The following is a 15805-nucleotide window of genomic DNA, read 5'->3' as shown; positions in this document are numbered from 1 at the left end:
TAGATTTTTTTCCTTCTCTAGTTGCTTTGCTTCTGGTTTGGTGTGTGGGTGGGTTTTTTGTTGCTGTCACTGTCTTGTTCCAGTCAACATGGCTGAGTCAAAACCCGCTGGACTAAGTGCAGCACATGTGGGCACAAAATCCCACATTTGATGTTGTTAATCTTCTTCCCATTCATCACTGATGGGGTTGGTTCTGAGCCCTTGGATTCAAATCTGCCTAATACCAAGCTCGCGTACACCAAAAACTCTCGAGCTAAGCTGTTACCCACAATGCCCTTCTCCCAGTTACCTCAGATCTCGTTTGCCACACAGCCATATAGCAGCATTTCACCAAGCTCTCCAGCTGTGTCATATTTTATAAATATTTGTGTATTTTTGAACCTTTTTCTAAACTAACTTGTTTTCTACCCTCTTTATGTATCTAGCTCTACCCTTTGGGTATTTCTTATAGCATCGTTAGCACGCCCTCTCCTACCCTTGTATCGTTTGATGCCATCGTTGGTATCTTCTTTTCTGCTTTTCTCACTTTCATAGCAGTACTTTGTTTTGTGTATATGGATATGTCTGAAAAAAAGAGACTTTGGGGTTTAAATATTGCACTTCCTGCAATAGCAAACTCCCTAACAGTGACTCACATGAAAGTTGTGTGTATTGTCTGGGGGTTTCTCACCTCTCTGTGAAACCTCCTTGCCAGATTTGCCAAAGTTTTAGCAGATGCTGAACAAGAGAAAAAAATGATTTTGAAAGGCCTGTTAGTCTCACCTTTCTCAAAGGCCCTTTCAATGTCTGAGGTCTCAACCCCTCCAGTGATGGACAAAAAACGTCCCCATTCAGATCCTTCTTCACCGGCTGGTGATAAGGGTAAGTCCCATCAACACAAGGCTCACAAGATTGCTTCATCGGCTCCGACTATGACTGTTGCTTCTGTTCTGAGCTCAGCTCCAGTTGCTTCTTTATCCAGTGTCATCGATATTGCAGAAACCTTGACGTCGGCACGAGTCCTATCTACAGTGGTGACTACAGCTCCAATCTTACTGTCTTCAATAGTTTCGGCACCGACTTCACCCTTTACTGCACTGAAGGCAGTTCTGACAATCCCTTTGGAACTGATAATAACCTCGACACCGAATCCCTTCTCAGCGCCATTGATTCCTCTATTGCCTGTCTCCAAGTTAGGGACTATGGTGCCGACATCTCAAAACTACGGACCCGGTACTCCCCTTCATTGGACCCATTCTTAGGCCAGACTTATAGCCCTTTTCTGGACTGGCCTGACTCCCTTCAGGAGCGTTTACAAGGTCCACCAGGAGTCTTTCTGAATTCGATGTGATGCGCCTGCTGGGCCGGCTGTTGGAAAGCCAGGGGGATAAACATTCCTAAGATTCATCCCATTTCAGGTTTTGGGTCTACTGCTCCTAGGACTCCCACTTATACTCCTCCCTCTGATCCATCGGTTCCGAGGCCCATAGCTCCAACATCCTTGGTGAGAACCCCTTCCTCAGCACTGACAGTGACCCCCACTGAGGCTTCGAGGCCATCCCTTTGGGTTTTGGTTCCATCGGAACAATCCCTTCCTCAGTCTCCTGATTTGGGGGTGGAACCCTTGGTTCTGAGCACAGTTCCAAGTTTTTTTTATCTGTTCTGTCCTCTGATCCGGGGGCAACTCCTGCCTCGATCTTGCTTGAGGCTCCATCCCCGGGAGCAGGTCTGATGGAGTGGGGTGTGACCCCAGTTCTGAGATTCTCCTACTCTGTTTTGGGCTCCCATTCCACTTTGGGCAGGCCTGCTTTCTGGATGATGGAATGGGTGCTTGCTTCTGGAAGCGCTCCTACATCGGATCTTCCCTCTTGAGTTACAGCTATCACTGGCCACCTCCCCAGGGCACCGAGAGCAGAAGCCTCAGGAAACCCCAGTTCAGGGTATTCTTCCTTCCAAGTCTTCAGACATCCCCACTGAAGAACCTCCTCGGAAGAAGGCATGTAAGAGGAAACACCTTGACTCTCTGGAGGAGTCTCTCACAGAGGATACAGACTATGATGATGGGGAGGGGTCCCCATGGTCACCCCCCTGATGTCTCCTTTGGAGACATCCTGGAAATATTGAAACAGAGGGTTGGCTGGAAGCCCTCTAACCCTTCCTCAGAGGAGTCCATCTTCCTGCAGGCTTTCCGCTCTTGGCCTTCTACTTCTTGGGTGACCCCACCTGCTGACAAGTTAGTCCAGCTCGTCGTGCAGCGTGTGTGGAAGAACCCTGATTCTATTGAGGCCATTCCCCGGAGACCAGACAAAATTCTTTCCCCACCAGAGGAGCATCCCCACTAGTCTAGAGGCTCGCCAGTAGATGCATGGTGTTGGCGGCAGCGGCCACTAAAAAGGACCTTGTGGAGGAAAGTCCTACTGTTCACCCACCCAACAGAGAGTCCCCAGGCTGTGGACAGACTAGGGAAGCAAGTGTTTGCTTCAGCGACCTTTGCAGTCAGGTCTCTTCTTGGCACATTTCACGAGGCTCCAAAGGGATCTGATTTCTGAACTTTATGGAGCTCTCGTGGGTCAAGTTTCTGACGGAGCACAAGACAAGGTTGCCTCTCAACTTGCCACCCTTGAGTCTATCTCCAACTCGTCCATGAGGTTGCTCTCCCACGCAACCGAAGGGGCAGCTAGAGCTGTGGGTGCAGGCATAGTCATGAGGCGTTATGCCTGGATGCGCATCTGTGACCCCGCGGACTCCTTCAAATCCTCCTTTTTGAATGCCCCTATTGAACCATCTTCCTTGTTTGGTTCTAAAGTAAAGGACACACTGGCCAGGTGCGAGCAGGATGGAACGACCTTGTCTGTCATTGACCTATGTTTTTCCAAGCCCCAACGGTCTTTATCCAGGAACCACAGGAGTGGGAAAATATGCAACAAAAATCTCAAGGTCCTTTCCGCAATGCACGTGGTGAGGATTCCGCCAGAGGCAAAGGGGGTTCCAGTGGTGGAAGACACCCCTTTAGGGGCAAAGGGGGTCACCAAAATTAAGACTCCAGGGATTCTTTCTACGGATGCTTTTATCAATGCTCATTTCCTCTGGAAGCAGTCGGGGCTTATTCTTCTCTGCATCAAACTGCCTGGAACTCTATTACAAAAGATTGCTGGGTGCAGAGAATAATCTCCAGAGACTATTACATTCCTCTAACATCACGTCCAAAATCTACAAAACACCTTCCCGATGTTCCACCCAGTCAAAGGGAAGAAGTGGCTTCAGAAATAAGAAAGCTGTGTGAAAAAAGTTATCTAACCAGTTCCCCCAGACCAATGCGGATCCGTTTTTTACTCAAGATTCTTTTTGGTGCCAAAAAAGACCAGGGCCTGGAGACCCATTTTTGATCTCCGCCATCTAAACAAGTCAGTGGTTCAACCCAAATTCCACATAGTCACTCCATTCTCCCTTTTTTATGGGAGGATGTTTGGATGTGCTCGATAGACCTCTGGGATGCGTATTACCACATCAAAATGGACAAATGCTCCAGGAGTCTCCTCTTCCGGCTAGGAGCCAGTCATTACCAGTTCAGAGCCCTGCCATTCGGTCTCTCAGTGGCCCCCAGAGTGTTCAGGAAATGCCTAGCAGTGGTGACAGCTCATCCGAGACTTAAAGGGACTCCAGGTGTTTCCGTATTTAGACGATTGGCTCCTCTCCACCCCCACCAAGCGTCTCCTGACCATAGCCCTCCATTATACACACTCACTGGTGGAGTCTCTAGACATCACAGTCCATTGGAAGAAATCCAATCTACAACCTACCCAACAGCTGGAATTTATAGGGGCAGTTTTCAGTACTTGAACATGCCTGGTATCTCTACCGGCTCACAGGTTTCAGAGGTTAAGATTGCAAGTACAAGTGATATTCTGTCAAAGAAAGGTGTCAACAAGAGAAGTTCTCCAGGCTCTGGGGTCTATGGCTGCAGCCATTCTGATTGTTCCACTGGCAAGATTACACATGAGACTGTTACAATGGCTCCTGTTGTCTCAATGGTTGGCAAATCTTCACCCCCTAAGCTCACAGATACTCATTACCAACTCTTGCAAGCAAGATATCCTCTGGTGGATGAGGTCAGATGAAAAATTTGGTGTCGTCCCTTCCAGATCCCTCAACCCAACGTCACGGTGACCACAGATGCTTCTCTGATAGGGTGGGGGGCCATTTTCAGGGAAAGACAATCCAAGGCTCGTGGTCCAGCTTAGAGGCCAACTTGCATATCATTGTTCTGGAGTTGAGCGCAGTGCTGTTGGCATTACAGGCATTACATATGCTCATTTCATTGGGAATGATTGCGATTCAATTAGACTATGTCAGTAGTCTGGTACATAAACAAGGAGGGACCAAATCCAACCCCCTGTGTTGAGAGGCCATGAGTATTTGGCACTGGCCAATAGCTTCCAACTGTTTTCTTATAGCAACGCATATCCCAAGGAGCTCCAACGTGATTGCGGACAGGCTGAGCAGATGCATTCTCCTTCCACACGAGTGGTCTCTCAATCTGAACATAACAGAAATTTTCAGTCGGTGGGGCCAGCCTTGCTGTGATCTCTTCACTTCCCCTTTGAACAACAAATGCAGCAGCTTCTTTGCCCTTTCCCCCCAGAGGAGGAGTCCCCAAGAGATGCTTTGATTCATGATTGGCCCACGGGTCTCCTCTATGCTTATCCTCCAATTCTCTTGATACCCCTATTTTTGAAGAAAGCAATTCGGTTGAGATGCAAGGTGATCCTCATTGCCCCATTCTGGCCTCTACAAATGTGGTTCCCCTTCCTCTGGCCTCTCACCTGTTACAACCTCCATGGATTCTGGGCACTCGTCAGGACTTAATCTTTCACCCTGCAAGGGTTGACTCTCCTGAATCTGTCCACTCTCAAGCTGACAGCTTGGTTTCTCCACTTCCATTAGTCACCAGGCAGTAAATTCTCTCCTCACCTGTTCACGATATTATTCTGACCTCCCATAAGCCATCCACCAGAAAGCTCTACAGAGATAAGTGGAAAAGGTTTTCTCTGTTCAAAAGAACAGATGTTAGACCTCCCTCTCAGCTCCTGTATATGTTATACTTCAATACCTTTCTGAGTTTTTTGAGAATGGAGCATCAGCTTCTACCATTCGAGTCCACTTGGCAGCTATTTCCAATTTTCATAACAGTCTAGAAGGTGTTCCACTTATCTCCACCCACGTATGCAAGACCTTTCTCAAAGGAGTTCTCTATAGCAGAACCCCAATCAAGCGGCCTTTAGAGGCATGGAATCTCTCCCTGGTATTGCAGTCTCTCTCTTTACCTCCTTTTGAGCCTGCTGCATGGAAATCTCTATTTTTGGTGGCTGTCACATCAGCTAGACAGATATCAGAATTACAAGCCTTATGCATCAAGAGTCCATATTTAATCTTTCATAAAGACAGAGCGTTTCTTCATACTAATCCATCTTTTCTCCCCAAAGTGATTTCTGATTTCTGATTTCTCTGTGAACCAGTTCATCGAACTCAGTGTTTTTCCACAAATTATTCCAGTAAAGGAGAATATTGTCTACATTCATTGGATGTACATAGACAATTACGTTTTTACTTGGATAGGACTAAATCTATCCGGAAGTCAGATCAACTTTTCATCTCCTCTGGACCAAAAATGGGATGTGCCGTATCAAAAGTCACTTTGTCAAAATGGCTCAGAGATTGTATTGCATTTTCATACTCACAAGTGAATGAGACTAAGCCTGTCCATATCAAAGCACATTCAACAAGAGCCCTAGCAACTTCTGTTTCTTTTCACTCCAGAGCCTCTATGGATGACATTTGCGCAGCAGCCATTTGGGCAAAACCTCACACTTTCATCAAGCATTACAAATTGGACATGGAAGAGCGGCCTTTTGCTCAGTTGTACTCAGGAATGTTCTTCCATAAGGGCCACCCAGGTTTTCAAGTAGCTTGGGATTCTGTCCCATCAGTGATGAATGAGAAGAAGATTAACATCATCAGATAAAGAAGATGTAATGTGATCCTATCTTGCCTACATTCCCATTCGCCTACATTAGGGTTGGAACCGACCCGACAAACTCCACCGGCTCCACCAACACTGACTCCAACGGCGCCGAAGCTGTTGGAGGAGGAACCGAGATAGCAGGATGGGAAATCGGCTCCGGAGCTGACTGGGCTGGAGCCGAGATCAATTTTGCAAAGACCGGAGACTGAAAAAGCCTTTGAAGCACCCTGTCTAAATCTGAATCAGACATCCTCGACGACCGAGAAGAGACCGACCGGGTCCGAGTCGACTTCTCCGCCGGCTCCGAAAGACTGGGGGACCGGCTCCGTATGGGTTCGAGAAGTATCGGTGCCGAGGGAGATTCCACTACCACTGCAATTTCCCTTGGAGCCGATGGGGACTTCGGCACCGAAGGGGAAGAGTCTGAGCGGGCAACCCTCATCAGCTCCGAAGGCAGTGGAGCCGATGGAGATGACTCGCCTCTCGACGCCCAAGCTCTCGACTCCGAAGCCAGAGGAGTCGAGGCTGGAGACATCGAGGCAGACCATTCTGCCCTCGGCTCCAAAGTCCGTGGAGCCGACGGAGAAGCCTGCCGTGACTTTTTAGCTGCCGGATCCGATGGGCTGGTCGGAGCCGAAGATTTTTTCTTCCTCGAAGGGGAAGAAGATAGGGCTTCCTCAAAGGAAGGGGTAATAAGCCCTTTCAAAATTAACTTATTTTTCCTCTCTTGGAGGATGCAAGAGGAAAAAGCGTGGCAAACGCTACAGGATTCCTGGAGGTGCTTCGGGCCCAAACAGTAGACACACAATGAATGGTCGTCCGTAATGGACATTTTATAATTACATTTGGAACATTTTTTTAAAACCTGATGGTCTATGTTCCTTCGACATGGCTATCTACTTCAGACACACTAAACTTCAAAAACTACACAAACGACAGCCTAGACTCTAACTAAAACGCCTAGGATAGGGCAAGGCCCCTCTAACTTAAACGGGATCACTTACCACAAAAAATACAATTTTACCACAAAAAACTTTAAATACACAGTCACACAACAAGTAGCTGTTAAAACAGCTTTTGGGTAAGTTTTAGCACAAATCTAGCCAGAAAATAATAATAATAAGAGGCACTTAGCTCAGCCAAGTCCGAGACCACGTCTATGCTTCAGAAGCGGCAAACAAGATCTGGGGAAGCAGTAGTGGTGCATCCTGGGATACGAGGTAACTCAGCCAATAAGAGACTGCATTCTATTGTATAGCGGCCGAGTCGGAGCCGAGGATCGGCTCCGAACCCATCTGTAGAGAATGTAGGCGAGATGGATCCCATACATCTAAAGTTATGGTAAGTACATAACTAAAAGTTATGTCTCACCATAACATTCCATCTGTGTTGTTGATCTTCTTCCATTCATCACATCCCACCCTCCATCCCCCACCAAATGCTCCTGGTGGATCTTATGGGTCCTTGTGTTTTCAGGGTTTTTGCGCAGAAATGGCCTCTGCTTTTTACTTCTGTATGTTCCATGCAAACTTGATCTGAGGTAACTGTTAGAAGGGCATTGTGGGTAGCAGCTTAGCTCGAGAGTTTTTCATGTACACGAGTTTGGTATTAAGCCAACTGAGTTCTGAGGGCTCGGAACCGAACCCATCAGTGATGAATGGAAGAAGATCAACAACACAGATGGAACGTTAAGGTAAGACATAACTTCTTTTTTCCAATGCACACTCAGAATGTGTGGTGTGTCGGGGGGGCGGCTCATCTAGACTCTGCTTGTACTGTTTGTGCCAGCTTTAATCAGTGAGCACTGATCAATCACTGCAATAAGCTTATTTTAAAGGGACTCCTCCCTAGATCCTCTTCAGCCACCCGATCCATTTCAGGGGCTCAAACCTCTGCTAAGAAGCATAAAGAGAGGAAGAGATCCCCTAGTAGATCATGCTATTTGGGGGAACTTCCTGTCAAAATTGCAGATCTTCAAAGTCGACAACTTCGGTGTCTATTGTCATTCAGGCCTTTTCCCCCCCCTCACGAGCTGAAGTTTCTCCCCAGAGCCAGTGACAGCCAGACTCAAGTCCCCTCTCCTGCAGCAGCCCAGGCCCTCTTCCAGGCCTGCTTCAGTAGCTTCTTTTAGGTCCTCTCAAAGCAGAGGTGGGACAGCATGATGGTCAAATTTCTCCAGGTACAAATTCAGCTGGGGATCTAGCTTCTTTCGTTCCCTCCTGGATCCACAAGCAATATTTCTACCTTCACCCCTATCTCCCCTCCAATCTGACCCCATATTTCAGAGTTATCGATCTGAGCCTTCCCAGAGCTGATGGGTATGGTTACCTCAACTCTGACAATCTCCTTGACTTGCCCAGCTCCAACTGTTTTGGAGTTGACTGACTCTCTGTGTTGGTTCCAAGGGATTGATGTCAGCTAAAAAAATTTCAGACCAGTTTCTTCCTCTCAGGGCTTCGGCATTTGACAGCTTGGCTCCGACTCCTCACTCCGATCTGGGGATGGTTATGGTTTGTGGAGCTTCTCTGTTGACAGCTTTGTCTCCGGTGGGGGTGCTTACGGTGTCCCGATCTCCCTCTGCATTCGAAGTGGTGGAGATGGTTCTCTCTGCACAAAAAATTCGCGACTCTACCTCCTTAGGATCCTGGCCCCCTCCGGCAGTTTGTGTCTGAGACATCTACTCTTTCCCCTCTGGACAGCCTACCCAAAAGGACTTTGTCTACTTCCCACTGGATTCCCATTTGGAATGCCTCACTGAGGACACCAAGCTCTATGAAAGGGAAGAGGCCCCCAGATCACCACCCATGGATGTCTCCTTTGGAGACATCATGGAAATCCTTTGCCAAAAAGGTGGTTGATCTTCTAAAAGCCCTAAGCCAGAAAAATCAGTTTTTCTGGAAGCCTTTGGGGCAGGCCCATCTCCTTCTTGGGTGTCCACCCCCTCTGGACCCCCTTATTGACTTTGTGTCCTGCAGGGCATGTAAGGAACTGGACACAGTGTAACCTATTCTCAAGCAGCCCAGTAAGATCCATGGTGCCCCTTCTGACCGCCCACACTGGACTAAGGGAATTCCTGTCAGTGCCATGGTGATTGCAGCTGCCACCAAAAAGGAGCTGGCCAAGCAGAGCTCCACTGTCCATCCCCCTAATAAGGAGTCTAGGGCTTTGGACAGGTTCAGAAAGCGGGTTTATGCTTCAACGACCTTCACATTGCAAGCACTGAACTACTTGGCACACATAACCAGGCTATTGAGGGACTTAGTTAAGGAACTCTGGTTCTTTAAGGAACTCTCTAGTTCTGTCCCAGGGTCCATGTCTGCTGAATAACAGAAGACCTTTTCCTCAAGATTGGCCACCCTCCAATCTTATCTCCAATACATCTATGAGGTTGATCTCTCATACTGCAGAGGGTGCCTCATGGGTGGCCAACTCAGACATTGCTGTCAGATGCCACACCTGGATGTAGCTGTGTGATTGTCTGGAACCATATGAAGGCACCTTTTGTCAATGCTGGCTTCAATGAATCGACATTTTTTGGTCCAACAGTTAGACACACACTCCCAAAGTGAAAAGGAGAGAGAGAAACCTGGTCTGCCATCAGGATACACTTCATTACCCCACAACAGACCTTTTCAGGGAACCAGCATGGAGATAAGAAGTTGTGGTTCCATAAATCGCAAGGTCCTTTTCAGAATTCACAAGGGGACCTTTTCCCCAGAGGCAGAGAGGGGAAATGGTTATAATAGCAAATGTTGCCCTCCTGGCAGAGGGGTCCGATGATCCAAGGGTCTCAATTTTCTCGGACCTAATCAGTGATCCTGAGGGATTGCCCAACTGCTGTACTGTGGAGGCAGTTGGGGGACATTTGTCTGTACACCCAACAGCCTGAGATCTATCACAAAAGATCATTTGGTGTTACAAGTTATATCCAGAGGCTGTCTATACCCTTTTTCCAGAAACCCTCACCAAACAAAATCCTCTCCAATGTTCCACTCAATCAACGGGAGGCAGCAGTCTTAGATATATCAAAGCTGCTCTCAAAGAGAGTCATCCAGAGTATCCTACCAGACCAATTTGGAGAGGGCATTTATTCCAGATTCTTTTTAGTGCCCAAAAAGATGGGGGATCTCAGACCCATTCTGGATCTTACCACTCTTAAGAAGTCAGTTGCCAACTCAAAGTTCCAAATGGTCATGATACTGATCATTTTTCCCTTCCTGCAGAAGGCTGACTGGATGTGCTCTATAGACCTTCAGGAAGTGTACTATCACATCAAGATGAACAGGTGCTCCATAAGCTCTCTGTGCTTCAGGCTGTGAGCCAATCACTATCAATTCAGAGCACTGCCCTTTGGTCTCACCACAGCTCCCCGGATGTTTACCAAATATATGACAGTCATAGCAGCTCACCTGAGACTGCAAGGATGCCAGGTGTTTCCTTACCTAGATGATTGGGTTCTAGCTGCTCCCACAGGCATCAACTTCTTCAAGCCTGAAAATACCTATTCCATCTAGCCTTGACCTTTGGCATTTCTATCAGTCTAAAGTCTCATCTTCTTCCAGTTCAAGTCCTATACTTCATCATCTTCATGCTTGTTTGGACACCACTCAATCTCTAGCCCTTCTAACTCCAGACAGGATTTCTGGCCTGACAGCTCATGTCAAACAGATAATGGACTTTCCTTTTCCCCAAGCAAGTCTTGTTCTTCTGGCCTTCAGGTCCATGGTGGATACAAATCCCTCTGGTGTCGTTAGCCTGCCATCACATGAGAATACTTAAGTGGACCTTAGCCATATAATGCTCTCTCCTTCACTGTCCATTAAACTATACAATGCTCTCTCCTTCACTGTCCATTAAACTACCTAGTCAGGATCTCACAAGCTTACAGACAATCTCTCATTTGGTGGATCCAATCTGACAGTCTTCTCCAGGGCTGCCTGTTCATCCTTCCTCCCCCCCATCAGCCACTGTGACCACAGATGTTTCCCAACTCAGGTGGGGGGCATTGTCTGGGACAGATGGTCCAAGGCACGTGGTCCTTCCTAAAAAACAATTTTGCATATAAACGTTCTGGAGATGAGTAGCGCTTCTTGCTTTACAAGCCCTTCATCCGTGCCTCCCTATGGGAACTGTTTCTATTCAGATATGTCAGTGGTCTGGTACATCAATAAGCAAAGAGGTAGCAGGTCTTAATCCCTTGTGTTGAGAGGCCATGTGGTTGTGGCAATGGGTGATCTCTTCCAACCACTTTCTCTTAGCAACTCACATTCTGGGGAAGTCAGACATCCTGGTGGACAGGCTCAGCAGGAACATTGTGATGCCTCATAAGTGGTCTGTCAATCCTTCAGTGGCAAATATGATCTTCCAGAGAGGGGTCAACTTTGCTCCAACCTGTTCCTTTCTCCCTCCAACACCAAGTGCAGTGAGTTTGCCCTGATCACTCCTCAGGGACAGTCACCAAGAAATGCTCTAGTCTGTGCTTGGCCCCTTGCTGTGCTATATGCTTATCCTCCTCTTCCACTCATTCCCAAATTTCTGCAGAAAGCTCAAAGGTTGAAGTGCCAAGTCATCCTCATTTCCCCCAAGTGTGGTACCCCTTCCTTTGGTCTCACCTAGTTTATCCGTGTGGGACCCTGGATGCTTCTCCAAACCTGTTGTCCCATCCTTCGGGACACTCCCATCCAGATCTTCTGAACCCAAAACTAATCGCTTGATTTTTCCACTTCCAATGATGGCTAGAACTCCCTGACTTTCTTCCCCAGTCAGAAAAATTTTGATTGCAGCACACAAACCATCCACTAGAAAGCTGTACAATAGTAATGGGAAGACGTTCTCCATCTTGTCTCATCACAATTTAGATCCTTTTTCTGCTCCAGTTTCAGCTGTGTTGGACTTCTTGGCACATCTTTTTAGTAAAGGGGCAAGTTGTTCAATGGTGAAAGTGCAACTGGTGGCCATTTCCAATTTTGATGTAGGGGAGAACTCTTTCTAGTGTCATTTAAATTGTGCAAGGCCTTCTTGAAAGGTAGTTTTCTTCTACATCCTCTTATTTAGGATTCTGCACTTCCGTGGGACCTCACCTTGGTTTTACAACTGTTAGTTTCATGCCCCCCCCCTTCGAACCTTCAGCTAAGGTAGACTTAATGTTTCTGACTTGGAAAGCTATTTTCTTGGTGGATATTACTTCATCCAAGAGAGTGAGTTAGAGGCTTTGTCTTGCAAGCCTCCATATCAGAATTTTCACAAGGACAGAGTTACTTTGTGTACTAATACTATTTTGCTCAAGGTCAGGTGAATTTAAACCAAGTCTTCAATCTTCCTGTTTCTTCCCAGATTTTCAGAACAGGGGAGAGTACCTGCTTCATATGTTGGATGTACATAGATAACTCCGTTTCTATTTAGATAGAACCAAAACCCTTAGGAAATCTGACCAAATCTTCATATCTTTTTCCAGGTCTGCATAACCTTTATGTTCTCTGTCTAGCACGGGAAGCAGACTTGTGACCTATGATGCCTGTAAACACTATAGGCTTTGGTATACTGGCAGGATGTTGGGCTATCCTTGGCAGGAGATCCCTTTGGTAAGGAATACTGCAAGTGAAGAGAAGGACATATGTTATAGTAAGATTTTACACAGCTGTACTTTCTGTTCTAAGCTTGGGGGATGTCTTAACTGATATGCTGATTCTCACAATAAGTCCAAGCTTCTCAGGTAGCAAGACGTTCTAGCATATGCAGCTATGATGCTGCTGATGTTTTTTTGCAAGGTGGCTGTATCTGGGTTGGCTGTAGGTATTCTTTGCTTAGACTCTCCAATCCCTTACTGAGGATGTCAGAGCCCAACTTTTGGATTCCCCTCTGGATACTCAGACTTTAAATAGGTGCGTGGTAGCAGAACCAAAGTTTTACAGTACAAGGGTAAAGCGATACAAGAAGCAAAACAAATTCTCCTTTCCTCTGTCCTCACGTATTAAAGAAATTATCCTTCCAAAGCAGAAACCTTGTGTAAGGAGGCAAAAAAGACCTCAAAAGGGAAAACATCCCTCAAAACAGAAACCTTGTGTAAGGAGGCAAAAAGACCTCAAAAGGGAAAATGTCCTTCTAAGGGTAGATTATCAAAGAAAACAGTACAAGATTCTAAGGGTCAGAAACCCTCCTTTCCTGACGAAACCCACCTCAGTGATGGTCTTCCTTCCCTTCCTTTTGACCAGAGTCCTCTTTCTCAAAGACTGTCTCACTGTCCTTTCCACATGATGTCATGGAAGTCTCTTCCCCTTTTTCAGGCATTCCTGAAGCTATTCCAGACCAGTTCTGTTTCTTCTGCTGTCACCAAAATGTTTTGGATTATGGCACTGTTTAGCCAGTTCTTCCTTCCTAATTGGGCAGTGATTTATATTCTCAGATATTTCAGGTTCTCAGGAGAGAGAGTTCCTGGAGGCCAATTATGGATCTTTTTTTTTTCCTCAAAACTTTCCTGCTTGTTCCCATTTTCAAGATGTCAACACATCAGATCTCGTTTCCCATGCTACTCCCTCAAGCCTTTCTGGTCTGTCAGGGTTTGAAGGATGTTTATCTTCACATTCCTATTCATCTTTTCATGAACTTCAAGATTCTGTGTGTCTTTGTCTCATTTTCAGTTCTGTACTTTGCCTTGGAACTGGAGAAAGACTTTTCTCTAGTTCCAAGGATACTTACCAAATTGCCTAGCTCCTGTTATAGCCTTTTGCAGACTTCACAGCATTGAAATATACCCTTATCTGGACAACATTTTAATTCAAGCTTCTTCTGCAGTATGGAGCCCTCACTATGCCTTCTCCTTTGCAGGCACGGGTTCACTCAACCTAAAGATCTCTTCTGATGCACTTTTTTCTTGAGTTGTAGAATTCACATACTGTCTGTGACAGCCTTCCTTCCTACAGCCAAGGTTTTCTGTCTTACAAACCTCTGTCAGAATCTTCTTCCTTTGCAAATGACCTCTGCAAGAGAAATTTATGAGATCTTGGGTTTTATGGCATCCAGTTATTCCTATGATTCTGTTTGCCAGACAACACATGAGGAATTGCAGTGGTATTTCAAGGCTGCCAGTACTGAGGAATTCCCTATTCAAAAAAGATCTCGGTCTTGTACCTGTAGTACTCAGATTAGAGGAAAACAGTCTTCAACTTCAGACTGTATCTTGCAGAGCAAAGGAGGTGCATATGGAGATCCACACACATTGATTATATGATCTAAATGAGATGTCCTTCCTTTTCACTGTTGCAGTATTCGTTATACTTGGGATATCCTGCCAGGGATAGCCTAACATCTGGCCAGTATAACAAAACACTTGCACCTTCCTGGTGTACATCTGATGCATATCCTTGTGCATAAGATGTAATGTACATATGTGACATAAGGGCACCTAATCCTCAAAATTTTGCTGCCAGTCTAACTGCTACTTTTGAATTTGGTCTGTGCGCCACTCATTGAGCTGGTTCATCTACTGAACCTTCTAAAGATAACTGCCTCATTGGAGTTCTTCCTTTTTTTCCTCCTTGTAGTTTGTTTTCATGTCATCCAGGAAGGGGAAATGTGTGGGAGGAAGATTTCCCTTAGACAGGCCCAAGAAGTGCCCTTTTTTTGAGGTGCTATGTTCAACCATACTCAGTGTAATATATGTAAGGTATTTGCCCTCAAGATGCTCTGGAGCCGTTTGTCTTCCCTTTCTGTGTATCTAGAAAACAAGTGTCTGAAGTTATTGACTCTGGGTACCATGGCTGAATTCACCCTTTCCAAAGCTCAGCCACATCTTAAGAAAAAAGCACATACTGAATCTGCTACTGTCCAGCTTCCACCAGATGCCTTTCTCAGGTTGGATGAAGACCCCGAGGACTGTCAGTGCTGAGACCAGTTCCATCTGGAGCGACACAGAGGCCAACACAGAAGCTGCCTTACTTGCACATCCACTGACACTGTGCATACATCTGGCACAAATGTAGAAGGGGGACCATGGCTTATTATATCTGCATAGCGTAGAGGATTCCCCTAGAGGTGCTTGGTACACGCACTGAATCAAGTTGGGTCTGACCCTCGTAGATTTGCAAGGCAGATATTCCTTAAAACAAAAAAAAAATAAAATAAAACAGAAGAGAAAACCAAACACACGGTTACTTCAACTAAGGATCTTCACAAAAAATGACAGGATTTTACTCGAGGGCTGTTTAATGCTGTCATAGATGTGAAACATCTTCAGGAATTGTGTCCCTGCTACTGCTGCTCCCTGGTCATCCACTCCACCTAAGAGACCTGGAGATTCTGATCCTTCTGATGAGGTGTTGTACTGTGGTAAAGAATCATTAGCATATTCCTCACAAATGCACTCTCCTTTGGCGTCTGAAGATAATTCTTTGTCCTTTGACTCTTCTTTTGAGAAATTATCCTTTGGGGACACAGTGATCCACATGATGGAACACTTTAAGTGGGATTGTTCCCAAGCCTCAGATGTTCAAAAGAGGTAGTATGTACTCTTGCATGTGGATTTGCCCAGACCTTCGACAGTCCCTCCTGTTTCAGCTGCTCTGTTGGACACATTTACAGCAGCGTCTTAGGCTCCTGAGTCTCCACCTCTGGCCCCTAAGTAGCCAGACAGATTTTATAAAGTACCTGAGGATTGTAAATACTTCATCTGAGCCTGCTACTGTTTGCATGTCCACAGATAAGACATGAAAACTGTTTTCCTCTTCCAGGCTTCGGCCTTGTGACAGGGACAGGCATGCTATAGAGACATATGAGAAGAAAGTATATACATCTGCTTTGACATTTAGT

This window comes from Protopterus annectens, chromosome 14.part0, assembly GCF_019279795.1.
Source record: "Protopterus annectens isolate FY-2018-M chromosome 14.part0, PAN1.0, whole genome shotgun sequence".
Taxonomy (NCBI): domain Eukaryota; kingdom Metazoa; phylum Chordata; order Ceratodontiformes; family Protopteridae; genus Protopterus; species Protopterus annectens.
Note: the sequence above shows the minus strand (reverse complement) of the source record.